The sequence below is a fragment of the Pinus tabuliformis genome, chromosome 6, assembly GCF_031772625.1.
Source record: "Pinus tabuliformis cultivar Carrire ecotype Pingquan chromosome 6, CPIR1, whole genome shotgun sequence".
NCBI lineage: Eukaryota > Viridiplantae > Streptophyta > Pinopsida > Pinales > Pinaceae > Pinus > Pinus tabuliformis.
In genome coordinates this window covers 1,917,921,709-1,917,935,598 of record NC_142292.1, presented here as the reverse complement: position 1 = coordinate 1,917,935,598, position 13,890 = coordinate 1,917,921,709, and positions in this window count along the sequence as shown.

Below are 13,890 nucleotides of genomic sequence, written 5' to 3'. Positions count from 1 at the left end.
GTAAGTTCATCCTTCGGATGAATCTGACCTAGTAAGTTTAACGAGCCCTAGGAAGGAGAAGCTCGTGTTCATCATGGTGACGAATCCAATGTCATTTAATAGAGTAACGAGTCTGACAAAGGTGTAACTCGATATCTTTTTCATGTTTATAGAGTTTGAAAAAGACACAAAAGAAAACTCCTCATGGTCCCTTTTCGTACATTTGCATCTCTCGAGCCCAAAAAGGTAGAAAATAGTACTTGAGAGAACCGCTTGACCATTTCAGTCAAGGAGTACCTTTTTTGTAAATAGTGTCTCCCAGCCCAAAAAGGGGGTAAACTTACACTGGGTGCACGTCGTTTCGCATCCATTAACGAGTTCAAAACGACAAGGGCTCGGCCATATTTTCGTTTTTAAAGGGTTGGAAAAGAGTTGAAAGCGGACCGCCCCATTCTTATTCTCTTTAACGAGTCAAAAAGGGAAAAATACTCATAAATCTTTTCATATGAGTTTAACGAGTCAAGAAAAGCGCTGAAATGTGACTCATCATCAGCGTCAAACATCCATCACCTGTCGCTGCACAAGCAAGGCAAAGTGTATTATCGAGTCCTTGAGGCAAAATAGGTCAAAAATATTTACAAAACCTGATATTTTCATGAAAAATGAATAAAAAAGGGGAAAAGTAAATATATTTTTACCATTTACCATTTCACTTTTGCAGTGAAGAATTTTTACCCACTTTGCCCTGGTTTTTCTGGAGCAGATTACGAGAGATCTGGGAGGTCAATCAACGAGCCGTCAGTGCCAGGTAACAGCCAAATCTATGAGCTCCATTTTCATGCCATTCATTTCTGTTTTTAGCCATTTTTTAGGATTTTTAAGGAGGTTTTTGTGAAATTGTTTTTCCCTCAGTCGGCGCGATTTTCGGGCACATGATCGCGTCGGCTGAGGGTTATTTGCATAACCATCCGCACCGACCAGTGTGACTGTTTCTAAAATAGGCACGTCAGCGCTATAGATAGGGAAAAATCATCTTTATTCAAAAATTGATAGTTAGAACTTGAATTTTATGTGCCAAAATTGATGATTGACTCAAATAAATGGCTTTTGCAGAAGAGAAATTGCCAAAAATGGTGGATTGGAAGGAAAGAGAGCACGAAGATGTTGACACCCAAGCATTGAATGATCCAAATTGCCTGGAGGCTTTGAGGGCTTGTGGGCTCCTCAAATTTTTCCCTACACCAAGGATGCGGGCCTAGCCTGAGTTTCTTCGATACTTGATAAGCCTTTTTGACATCAATTGCGAGATTTTTGTCACTGGGGACCAGGAGCTAGAGTTGAAAACTTCAGATATCTACTTCTTCACTGGACTGTCTCGTAGAGGTGAGCCAGTGAACTTGTATGGGTCACGTCCGGTCGAGGCAAGCATATCTTCCTTGCTTGTCGAACATTGTCTTGAGGCCCTGAAATCCAAGAGTGGGAAGAAAGAAATTTCCAATTTACAGGATTTGACACTAAGGGTGATTTTGTTGACTATCAACAGAGTGGTGGGGTCCCAGGCGGAACATGAGACTAACAAGTTGAAGTTCCTTTATGCTATTGACTGCACAACTCCTATGATCTTCAACTGGGCAGAGGCCATGAAGATGAACATCAAGCGCCAGTTGTCCAAGGCCAAGGCGGGGAATCTGAAGCAATTTGGCTTTGGATCAGTACTTGTGACTTTCTTCCTGGAACGAGTGCCACTATTCCAGTATCAGTTGACTGAGGTTGATCCTCCTGTGCCACGTGATCCGCGGATGGCCCGCTGGAGTCGTTTGATGCCCAGGATCACTGGGGGTCAACATATGTCATACTGACCAGCATTCTTATCATGGTTACGATGACAGAAGATCGTCGTGGAGGACTGGCCGTATAGTGGCACTGATTTCTGTGGAGACCCATATATGCCCTTACCAAATGGAGAGGAATTTGATGATGAAGGTTCAAATCAAATTTTTGATTGTGATGTTTTTTAATTGTTTTTGGTATATGCATGCTTATAACATTTCTCTTGTCTATGCAGATGTTGGACCAGTGCGGTAAGCCGGGATGTCCCCGATAGCCAGGTATGTCCCCCATCCTATTGATGTTATTGCCCCTTATCAGGAAGGGAGAGATAACAAGGAGGATATTGCGAGGAATCTCGAGGGGTTGACTCATGGTATCTCGGAGTATGCTCAGATAGGAGACATGCCCCAACGGTACCAGAGGCACACAGTGGAAGTCTCAGATCGGATCTGCCCACTGTTGAGTCATGCTGCATGAGTTGTTTCATGTTACCATGACCACCACGTTGAGTAGTTCCTAGGTCCAACATTTACATATTTTTTTGAGGCCTGCGTACCACAGATGTATGAGGCCTGTGAGTCGCCGATGTTATTATAGACACACATACTATTTTTTGGGTTCTGATGTATCAAACATTCACACACACACACACACACACATATGTTGTATTTTATTGTCTATTATGGTACAAATGGTTTGTCTTATCTTTCACATGCTTCGTAAATGTCTATCCAACATGTAATTAGCTAATTCATCTGTCAATGTATTCATGCGTCTAGGAATATGATGATATGTAATATAATCAAACTGTATTTCCGATAGACGAATACAAAGATACATTTGTAATATTTGAGGGTTCCTGATGGAATATTGCTCATTGAGTTGAAGGACAACAAGATATGAATCCAAGTTGACAACCAATTCTCTGATGCCCAGAGCGATGGCTTCTTACAACAATTCAATGACCACACTGTATTCAACATTGTTGTTGGTTGTATGACCTAGGAAGATACCTTGAAGGTCAATCAACTTACCGTTAGGGTTATTGATAGCCCATGCTGCAGACAATAGGTTTCAGGTACTTCGACAAGCACCATCGGCGAAACCAACATGAGGAGTTGCAGACATTTGCAAAGCAAGAAAAGCATAGTAAACAGGAAATTTGTTCGAAAACTATCACACAAAACCACATTGTACAAAAATGAATCACACACTAATGTACATAAGTAACCATGAAAGATGTCCTAAGCATAGTACTTTTTGAGGTAAAGCCCATTTCGGGGCTTATCGAGAGGATTTCCTTCATAATCAATAAGCTCATAGGCTCCTTTCTGCAAAACATGTTTTACAATATAGGGCCCATGCCACATAGGTTCGAACTTGCTTGCCCCCAGCTTATCATTAGCTTGGTCATATAGCAGGACCAAATCACCCTCAGAGAAAGCGCGAGGGGAGACCGACTGATCGAAATGGGATTTGACCCATTTCTTTTGTGCTTCAATGACCAAGGAAACAAGACGATGAGTCTCGTCCAGTCATTCTAAATATAAGAGGTGTTCCTCTTGAAGATAGACGGCCAGAAATAACAAGCGCAAAGGATTTTCTGAGCTATAACGTAACCAGAGATATTACCACCACATGCCCCTAAGTGGCAATCATTGAGAGCTCTTTTAGCTTCCTCGATCATGAGGCATTGGTGAAGGATGAAATCGATGCCGACACGGTATAAAGTATCGCCAATAATACGGTAGGGTTTGGAATGATGTTGAATCCTTTGATGATCATCCTTGGTCAACGCGGAACAGAACGTGGAGGTTTGGAGATACACAATGATATCACTGTACCATGGATCAAGGGTGCTAATCAGGAAAAGGGTCTCATCTAGGAGTTGTTCATCTGCACCAGTAGGGAGAGCTTTGGAGGGAAGGGAACAAATCAATTCAGCGAAAACAAGTGACTTCTTAGATTTGGCCGTAGTGAAGACCAAATCGAATTCTTGCAGGATAATGATCCATTTAGAATACTTGCCCCCTAGCAACTGACGAGTCAGGATATAGGTCATAGGGTTGCATTCAGAAATCACTGTAGTCGTACGTAAAAGAATATAGTGCCGAAAACGTTGAATAGCCTGAATGGCAGCCAAAGCCAACTTCTCGACATGTGCATAACATGTTTCAGTGTCAAGGAGATTCCGGCTAAGGTAGTAGATCACATGTTCATTGCCTTCGTCGTCGTCTTGGACCAACACCATAGCAATGGTGCTAGGGGCCGTGGCTAGGTAAAGGAAGTAATCTCGATAATAGTCCAGTGGATGCAACAAAGGATCATTTATGAGGACGACCTTAAGATCATTAAAATATTTTTGGGCGACCTCGTCCCAAGCAAAGGGCCTTCCTTGTTTGAGCAACCGAGTAAATCCTGTAGCTAGCCTGATGTAGTTGGGTATAAAATGATGGAGAAAGTTGGCCTTTCCTTGCAGGCTCTGGAGTTGGTGCAATGAAGATGGAGGGGGTAAATTTACAATGGCCTCGAATTTTAACGGATCCAGGCGAATTCTGTCCTTGGAGACGATAGAGCCGAGGATTCATCCTGATTCCACGCAGAAAACACATTTGTGCTGATACACTGGTATTTTATGCACCAAAATAATAGGATTGATGCCAAGCATTTCTTCATAAGACCATGCAAACACATCACGGAATTCCTGAAATAGATGAGTATATGTCTTGATCTCATCCGGAGAACAAGATACCCCAATATGAACATGTTCAACGACACCCGGTTTGATAGAAATGTCAATCGGTATCGTTTGGGTAATATTATCGAAATTTACTTCCGACCATACTTCATGAGTAACAACTGGTGGTGGAAATGGAGAATAGGATTCTTCAAGAGTGGTAGACATGACCGTCGGGTGAAGTGGGAACGAGGAGCGATGATGGGTATCGATCCATGGCGGTTCCTCGAGAGACATGACTTCCATGATACCTTCATTGGCAAGGAAGGTCTCGGCTAAGGGATTAGATCATTCCAAAGTGCCAAGCTAGGGGGATTGGGAACACATATTGAGAGATGTCTTTGGCGTATGAGAATCAGAGGACGCAGAGTTTGAAGCCAAAACAATTTCCACGTAATTGACTTCGGCGGGACAAAGCGGCATGACCTCACCCCAAGCATCAACAAGATCTAGTGCAAGTATGACCCAGGGATTAGATTTGAACGAGACCATGTTGACAGAGGCAACATGAGGAGGTGGGAGTGGAAAAATTCCCATTATGGTAGAATTTTTGAAGAGTCCCACCTCCACACTCTCATAGGGAGCACCAAAGTGCTTGACGTATGGAATGTTTCCATCTGAGGAGGAAGAAGAAAAGAACGACAGCTAATCGATAGTGACAATCTTCCCTTGATGGGGAAAACAGATCATGCAAAACAAAGAGGAGGCCACGGCATGCATGGCATGAGTCCAACTTTGATCGAGTAGAAGATTATAATTGAGATTGGTGTCAACAATCTCTACTTCAACTTGCACTGTCTTGCCTTCCAAGGTGATGGCAAGGTTAGGAAAGACACCGAAGAGTTACAAATCATGCCCATCGAAAGCTTCCAAAGTGTTTGGAGATTGGTTCAGTGCAAGAGAACCAATAGCCTTCCAGCATGCAGTTTACATGATGCAGGTGGAAGCACCTTCATTTATGACAGTGCGGTGGATGGTCTTCTCAGTAATGATTACCTGAATAAGAAAGGCAATCTGATGAGGGAGCCACGGAACATGGTTCTCCAAATCAAAACAGATCAAATTAGAGTCGGTGGGATCGATGCCCTCGATAGTCGACAGCAAAGATTTCTGTTGTGATGCGTAGCTTTGGAGTACCTCGAGAGCCGACATGGCTGACGGCGCCTAAGCCAAATCCTCAACAATATTATAGTGTTGAGCGGCTCGGGCGTTGGGATTATACGAGGATTTCCGCAACACACCTCAAGAGGGTGGCCGAGTAGTGGAATCAGGGTTAGGGCGCTCGATTTGCAGAGGGCTAGAATTCAGGGTGGAAGAAGAAGGAGCAGCTTCTTTTTCTTTCCTAGCTGCCAGAGCTGGAGTTTGATAATCTTTCGATCGGGTAGCCACATTAATGGGTGTGCTCATCATGAACACTTGAGATCTAGAGGAAGCAGATTGGGATTGATCTACCATTTGAGTCTACTGAGATGGAAATCGCTCTTTAAGGACAGCAGTGGTCCCTTTGAGCAGGCGATTAACTTCAGATAATCATGGACACTCCTTACTATATTGATCCTCCTCACAAATGAGGCAGGGACACTTAGGTTTCCGTAGCGAAGATTCGCCAGCAGACGATTTGAGACGACCCTGTTTCAGGGCATCGGCTTTATCTTTGCCTTTGCCTTTCTTTTTTCCTTTCGAAGATTTGTTCATTGTGGTAGACTAGATAGCGTGGACCTCTGAGCTTTTACCAGGGCCTGGTAGATTTTGAGATGAATTATTAGGAGTAGCATTCGAGACTAGCTTCTGTTTGGAAGATGTTTTAGCGGGGGTCTGGGATACTGAACCAATAACTCCATCAACGGGAGGAACAACTCGTGACTTTGATGCTGTGGGATCAGATGATGGCTGCATAGCATTGGGTAACAATTCATATAAGGTGCCAGACTAAGAGTAAACTAGATCCAAGTATTGGGCATGGGAAATGTGTTGCTCTTCAGTGACGCATCCACCCATAGCTATATCGCGAGAAATTGGGGCTACGAATGATTTGGTAAACCATTTAGTGAGCAACTAATCAGCTATCTCGAACTTCATCAGGCGACGTCTATGTCTCCATTCATGGATATGATCAGAGATGTGTGTCATAATGTCTTTCTTAAGCAATGTGAGCAAATAGGTGCCAGTTTCATAACTAATTGACAACTGAAAATGCGTGAGGAAAGCCATGGCTAACGAATTGAAGTCATGGAAAGTACTTCAAGGTAGCTCGATGTACCATTTCATTGCAGCACTTGTGAGGGTTCGTTGGAAAATATGAAGGCAAATGGAATCATCCACGTATGATTTCGACGAGCACTAGAGGTGATATGCCATCACATGGCCCTGAGGATCTTCTTTAGCTTTTGCGTCAAACTTTGGGCAATGACTTGGTATCTTGGACGTCACTGGAGGCCAGTATGGTGAATGAAGGATCGGAGTATTCGTAAGACGTGATACGTCTGGCAACTCAAGTGTAGCCAAGAAAAGTAATTGAGTGTTAAAAGGCATGGGAGGTCGATAAGCGAGTCCATAGGGAGGAGCCCATCCCTGCTGGTAAGGGTTTTGACCCCACAGTGGGAGATTTTGGCCATATGGCATTTGAGGCTGCCCCCATTGCAGATTACCTTGACCAAAGGGAGGATTTAAACCTTGAATACCTTGAAACTGTCCATGCACAGGTTGCTGATAGGCAATGTATGGGTTCAAAGGCTGCTGAGCCTATTGACCTTGGACATATGGGTATGGGACCTGTTGTCCTGGAACATAGGGCTGTTGGGCTTGTTGTCCCTGAACAAGAGGGTTTTGGACCTGCAGTCCTTGGGCATAAGGTTGATACACTTGTTGCCCTTGGACATAGGGGTTTTGTACCTGGTGCCCTTGGCTGGCAGGATTCTGAACCTGTTGACCTAGGACAAGAGGATTCTGCGCCTGCTGCTGCAGGACTTGACCTTGACCCTGTCCCTGCAAAGGTTGACCTTATTGATATGTATACAAGGGTTGTTGTTTCCCGGGTTGGTTCTATTGTTGCAAGGGCTAACCTTGTGTTTGCAAAATTTGTCCCTGGGGCTGCAGAGACTGGCCCTGTGAGAGTATGGGTTGAGAGGTATGCAGAGAATATTGCATCTGCTACTGCACGGCCTGCTGTAATTATTGAAAGGACTGACCTTACGGTTGTTGCAGGTGACCTTGTGGCGGGATAATTTGCCCTTGCCGTTGCACGGAAAGCCCTTGTTGCAACAAAGGTTTCCCTTGTGGTAACAAAGTCTGCCCTGGTTGGTGCAAAAGTTGTCCTTGCTATTGCAAAAGTACTTGAACAGTGCCCGAGAAATTACCGCACTGAATCTAGCCATAGCCAGGCTGGATGTACTACTCAGGTTGGAGGGTGTAAGGTTGATTAACCAATCCTTGAGAACCATATGGAACGTAAGGATTTTGGTATTGGACTTGAGCCCAATAGGGATACTGATACTAAACATTGCTCGATCCAGACGGACCACCAGGATTCTGAACCTGTTGGTATTGGACATTGCCTGATCTAGTAGGGTCAGCAAGGTTGTAAATAATACCAGAAGAGGGATGGTTTATACCAAACATGTGAGCTTGTGATATGCGCACATTAGTGGCACCTGAAACCATAGAGACATTCAGGTTCTACCCCCCAGGTGGTGGCACAATCTGGCCACTGACTAACAGGACATAAGAACTGGCAAAGACAATATTTGAAATCGGTTGAGACTGACGCATAACTGGGATCAATGATACAAGAGTGTTTGGGATGGTGGGCTACACTAGGATTGAAGTAACAACTGGTTGGGAAGTCGTGTTCGTGACGAATGGACCTGACGTAGGCTTGACGCCTGACGCCCAAACAGAATTATGGTAGAGTGATGAGGCACTAGGTGTGCCTGAAACTAAGTGTCCCAAAGACACATAGCCAGGTGGAAAACTGGCGGGAATACCTTCTGAATAAGGGAAACCCTTGGGAGGGAACTGCAACTGCAATTCTTCCCCCTCAATAGTGTGTGGAGTAGAAACTTTGGACTCATCCAGAGAAATGACTGGGGCATCACCTTTGAGTTCCATGTCTGAAAACAAATGATGACGAATGGTTGAACATGTACTGGGGGATAGTTCCAAAGGAACACCTAGTTGGTCACACGGACTGTGAGGACGCTGCGGTGACATCTCAACAACATGAAACAGAAGGTTCGGAGGATAGATAACTAGTCCAAGATGACTATCAGTGGTCGGTGAGTTCTCTGGAGTTCGAATGGGATTATTCGGAGATTCTGGACTAGGATCAATAGATGACCTTGAATCGAAAGTAGGTAGAGGATGAGATGACAATGGTTGAATACTCAAAACAATTGTGAGTTCAAAATTTTTGTCCTCAAGTGACTCTGGTAACTCAGGAAACAACTCCTCAGACAATCTTTTAGACAAAAGAGAGGAAGAGGAATTGGGTGAACCAGATGGTTCAGCCACAATGACCTTGTCTTAGTTGACAGAACAAGTAACTTCATGTTGGGTTGTGTTATATTCTTTCCACTACTAGCCCACATAGTTATTTGGGGGGTTAGAAGGGGGGCGGAGCCCCCCCTTCGTTGCACCGATTGCGTAGCCCGGGGGGGTCACAGGGGGTTTGAGGGGTGCAGGAAACCCACTCTATGGGGTCTGGGGCAATGCCTAGGAAAATTCTGTTTTTGGACCCTATATTAGGTTGGAAGGACCTACGTATGGTTTTGTGCATGATTTTTCGCACATGGTTTTGGACACGATGGTTTTCAGTCCATGGTTTTGGACGTGATGGTTTTTGGTCCATGGTATTCGATGCTTTGGCATGTATAAATATGTATTGTAACATTGAAAGGAATATAATGAAAAATCAAGATGGTAGTCCCGGTTTTGGGATCCAAGGGAAAATCTCTGTGTATATGTGTTTCATGTGTTATGCTCTCGCATTGTTTATTTTCTGTGTTTTAGAATTCGTATGCAGGTAATTTCTGTACGGGGTTAAAACCTACATTTGGTATCAGAGCTATTTTGGCTTCAAGGGGACGCCTTTGTTGCTGAGGGGTTTCACTCGGGCCTGTGGTAGACCCTGTTCAGTGGGAGATCTATGGGATCGATTCTGGTGGTGAAAGAAGATGGCGAGCAGTGGAAAGATAGAGATCGATAAATTTAATGGTCAGAGTTTTGAGTTGTGGAAACTCAAGATGGAGGATCTTTTGGTGGATAAAGATCCGTGGATTGCAGTAGATTTGGGTACTAAACCAACGGGAGTGTCTGATGAAGAATGGAAGAAGTTGGATCGGAAGGCAAAGAGCACAATACGATTGTGTGTCTCAAATTCAGTATTGTTGAATGTATTAGGGGAAGCTACAATGAAGGCTTTGTGGGACAAGTTAGGGACTTTGTACCAATCTAAGTCTCTGATGAATAAATTGTTCCTACAGAAAAAGTTGTATAACATGAGGATGAAAGATGGAGACTCAGTGACAGAGCATCTGAATGCATTTAATATTGTGGTAAGTCAGTTATTATTTGTTGATATTAAAATTTTAGATGAAGATAAGTGCATTAGTTTGTTGTGTTCTCTACCAGATTCGTGGCATAGTTTGGTTATTGCAATAGGTAGCAATGCAACTGCCTTGCAGTTTGATGAAATAGTCTCATTCTTACTGACGGAGGAGATGAGATGGAAAAATATGGAGAGCCAGAATGGTGATGCCTTGTCTGTACAAGGACGGTCCTAGAACAGAAACAAAAATAAGTCATCGAGTGGGAGATATAAATCTAGAGGGAGATCTAAATCTCAAGGAAAACCTTTAAAGGTGGTTTGCTGGAAATGTGGAAAGGAAGGGCACTACAAAAGGAACTGTAAATCTAAAGCTCCTAACAAAGGAAAGGGATCTGATGATGCTCCTTCTACAGAGGTGAAAACCACCTCCGATGAAGGTGGGGATGTGTACTTGGCTTCTTCAAGCACACATGTAGATCATGAGGCATGGTTGATTGACTCAGGTGCATCCTTTCACCCACTACCTGGGATGCCCCATGGGATAGTTTAACCCCCCCAAAAGTGGCTTCCATCCTCAACCCCTCCTTATAAAATTTAAGTGTTGGGTGTGGAGCCTGATTATCTTCTGTATTCAAAGGTTTCAGCCGGATGTATACCCCAGGAAGACTGTACACCCCTCCATGCAGGGGGGTGCCGGGGGGTTTTTCCCCCCCGTGGGGGTTCGGGGGGGTACATCCCCCCAAGCTGGGGGTTTTGGGGGGGTACATCCCCCCCCGGCTGGGGGTTTCGAGGACCAGCAGTCCCCCAACAGGGGTACGGGGGCAACGCCCCCGAAGCTAAAAATAGATGTAAAATTACCTTGTAAAAGTCTAGTAATTTCTAGTCATTCTGGGCTGTTCATTAGGTGGATGATCTGATGGTAGAAGTTATGTTTAATTTAGGATTTTTTTCCCTAGAAGGCAACCCCTCACTATATATGAGGGAATTGTATTACATCTATATATATCTGTATTCTGAGTGAGGAAGAGAGAGGAGATTGAGAGCGAAGAAGGTGTTACAATGGATCTGTTGTAGGTTGTATCTCTTCAGTTTGCTGGATAATATAATAAAATAAGGACTGGTTGTTTCTCTATGGATGTAGCCCAAACTAGGTGAACCACGTATATCTGTGTCTCTCTTGTTTTATGCATTTTCTGTGTTTATATTATGCAATATTCTATGTGTTCCATTGCTCCGTAATATATAATTTTCTAACATTAAGGTTGAGACCTAGAGAGGATTAAACCTACTCAAACTAACTATTCTACATCTCACGAATAATTTATATATATGTTAATCAATAATAAAAAAATCATCTTTAATTATTATAATAAAAAAATATTAATTAGATAACCATAATTTGTTATCCAAGTATTATTCTCATATTCATACTTCCCTCCTTTTAAGTACTCTTTAAGTAATAGATATTTTTATTTGTTTTTCCAAAGAAAAAAGCGTAATTTTCATTAATAGAAACACAAATTACATTTTGTATGTGCCCATAGCATGCCAAAAAATGGTAAGAGACTAACTAGAGACCGCATATATACCAGCCTATTTGGAAGAGCCAAACCCATACAATAACCAAAAAACAAGTAGGTCATCAGACTATAAACCATAAAATATACATAAACTATGCATAAGTTATTTTGGCTTCTAGATAAGAGACATATCATCAAAAGTATAAGACTACAAAAAAGACATGATGTTCTCAACAACTATCAGACAGAAATCATGATTGTGGGGTGTCTATCTGAAGCCCTTCAATGAAGGGTCTATGATATTAGTCAATGGAAACTCCATTCAACTACTTGGTGACTTTCCATATTCCTATATCCTATGCAACACCTTCCTTAGAGAGTTCATTTGTGTCCTGGTTCTGCTCCGTGTAAATGTGGAGACAAGAAACATAGTAAAAAATATGTTTTAGCTATAGAACTTCCTCAAGAATAGAATTGAGTGTGTGAATGTGATAAAATTCATGCTCATTAAACCAATTAATAAAAACCATAGAGTCATTGAAGATATGGAGTGACAATCTTTCTTAATTGCAAGAGGAGAAGAATTTTGAGGCTGAGAAGTTATGTATAATTATTTAATCCCATCCCCAGGCCACTCTGAATTTTATATGCATGGTTCTCGTGTAAATATATAACTTCACCTACCCCAAATTCACCAATTTCAAAGGAGGCTCCATCGTCGTAATCAACGATCACTTTTGTTTCCACATAATTAGGGATATATATTTTGTTTTTAAATATAGCTATGTTCCTCGCGTTCCAAATACCCCCAAAGATAAAAGGAGGAAGGTTTATGAGATTTTTAAGTGCAACATGTTCCCACCATTCTTTCCATATATCTTGGAAACATATGCCTTGCCATCTCCGAGTCCCTTCAAGCTGATTTTGCACCACATTCCATATAGCTTCAAAAAAAGAACAATGAATGAACAAGTGTGAAACAAATTTAAGATCTTTGTTGCACAGGGCACACCATCTAGTACCATTAAAACTACGATTTTGATGATTATCCCATGTTGGGGTTTTATTTTCCAGCAGGAACCAAAAGAAGACGCAAGTTTTAGGCGGGATTTTGAGTTTCCAAAGCTTTTTCCACCACCATACAATAGCCTCCATATGTATGTTACTATTGATAACCTTGTATCCAACCTTAGGATTGTATTCCCCCCACAAATAGTGTACCCATAAAAGTATGCCAGCTTCCTCTTTGATGCACACATTTGTTATGTTTAGAGCCATTATTACAGACCATGAAATTCAGGAGGAAGATCCAATTTTTGTGCGTTGACCCACCCCTGTGCCCAAATGGACGCGCTAAGAGGATTAGCAATATGATTTAGAGTGATTATGCCCTGATTATTTAATAATTGCATCATTTCTCTTAGAAGGAAAAATATGTCACCACTTCCAATCCATGAGTTCAGACCTATCTTGAGATTTTTTCCATTCCCCACTTTCTAAGACAAACCATATTCCACTACCTAAAATGATCAAAAAAAATTATTTCCAGATAATGGATGATTGGGCCTTTTCCTTTCTGTAGATTGAAGAAATTATTTCATAGAACTAGGCTAGATATATTTCCTATGGGCTACTTTAGTCCAAAAGGTGTATGTTTGAAGTAACCTCCATTCTACTTTGGCAACCAGAGCCTTAGCAAAGGACTGAAAAATTCTCAACCCCCATCCTCCCCTTCTCTTAGGAAAACCAATTCTATCCCACTCTACCCATGGGAAGACCCTTCGATATTTATTTCCCATCCACAAGTATCTGTAGCATAATTTCTAAATTTGATTCACGAACCCAATTGGAATGCAAGGCAGGACATCCAACACCGAATTTATGAGCACTAGTCTACCTGCATGAGTCAACCATCTGAAACACCATGATTTGATTCTTTTTTCAATCTTAGCAATTAGCCACAACCAATCATTTTTCTTTTAATCATTTTGTTTCAGGTGAACCCCAAGTATTTTAAACCTGCTTCAAGATATAGAGAGATGAATGGGAACAAGTTGTGTGCATAAGAGGCTTCATCCCTAGAAAAACGATTTGGGGATAAGGAGGATTTTTTTATGTTCACGAGCATTCCAGTGGATTTTTGGAATAGGCTAAGAACCTCCTTAATAGAGGAAAAATCCCTTCTAGACCCATAATATAAAAGAAAAACATCATCGATGAATATAAGATGGGTAATAGTTAGATATTTAGCTACCTAGAATCTGATAAGACCCCCTCTT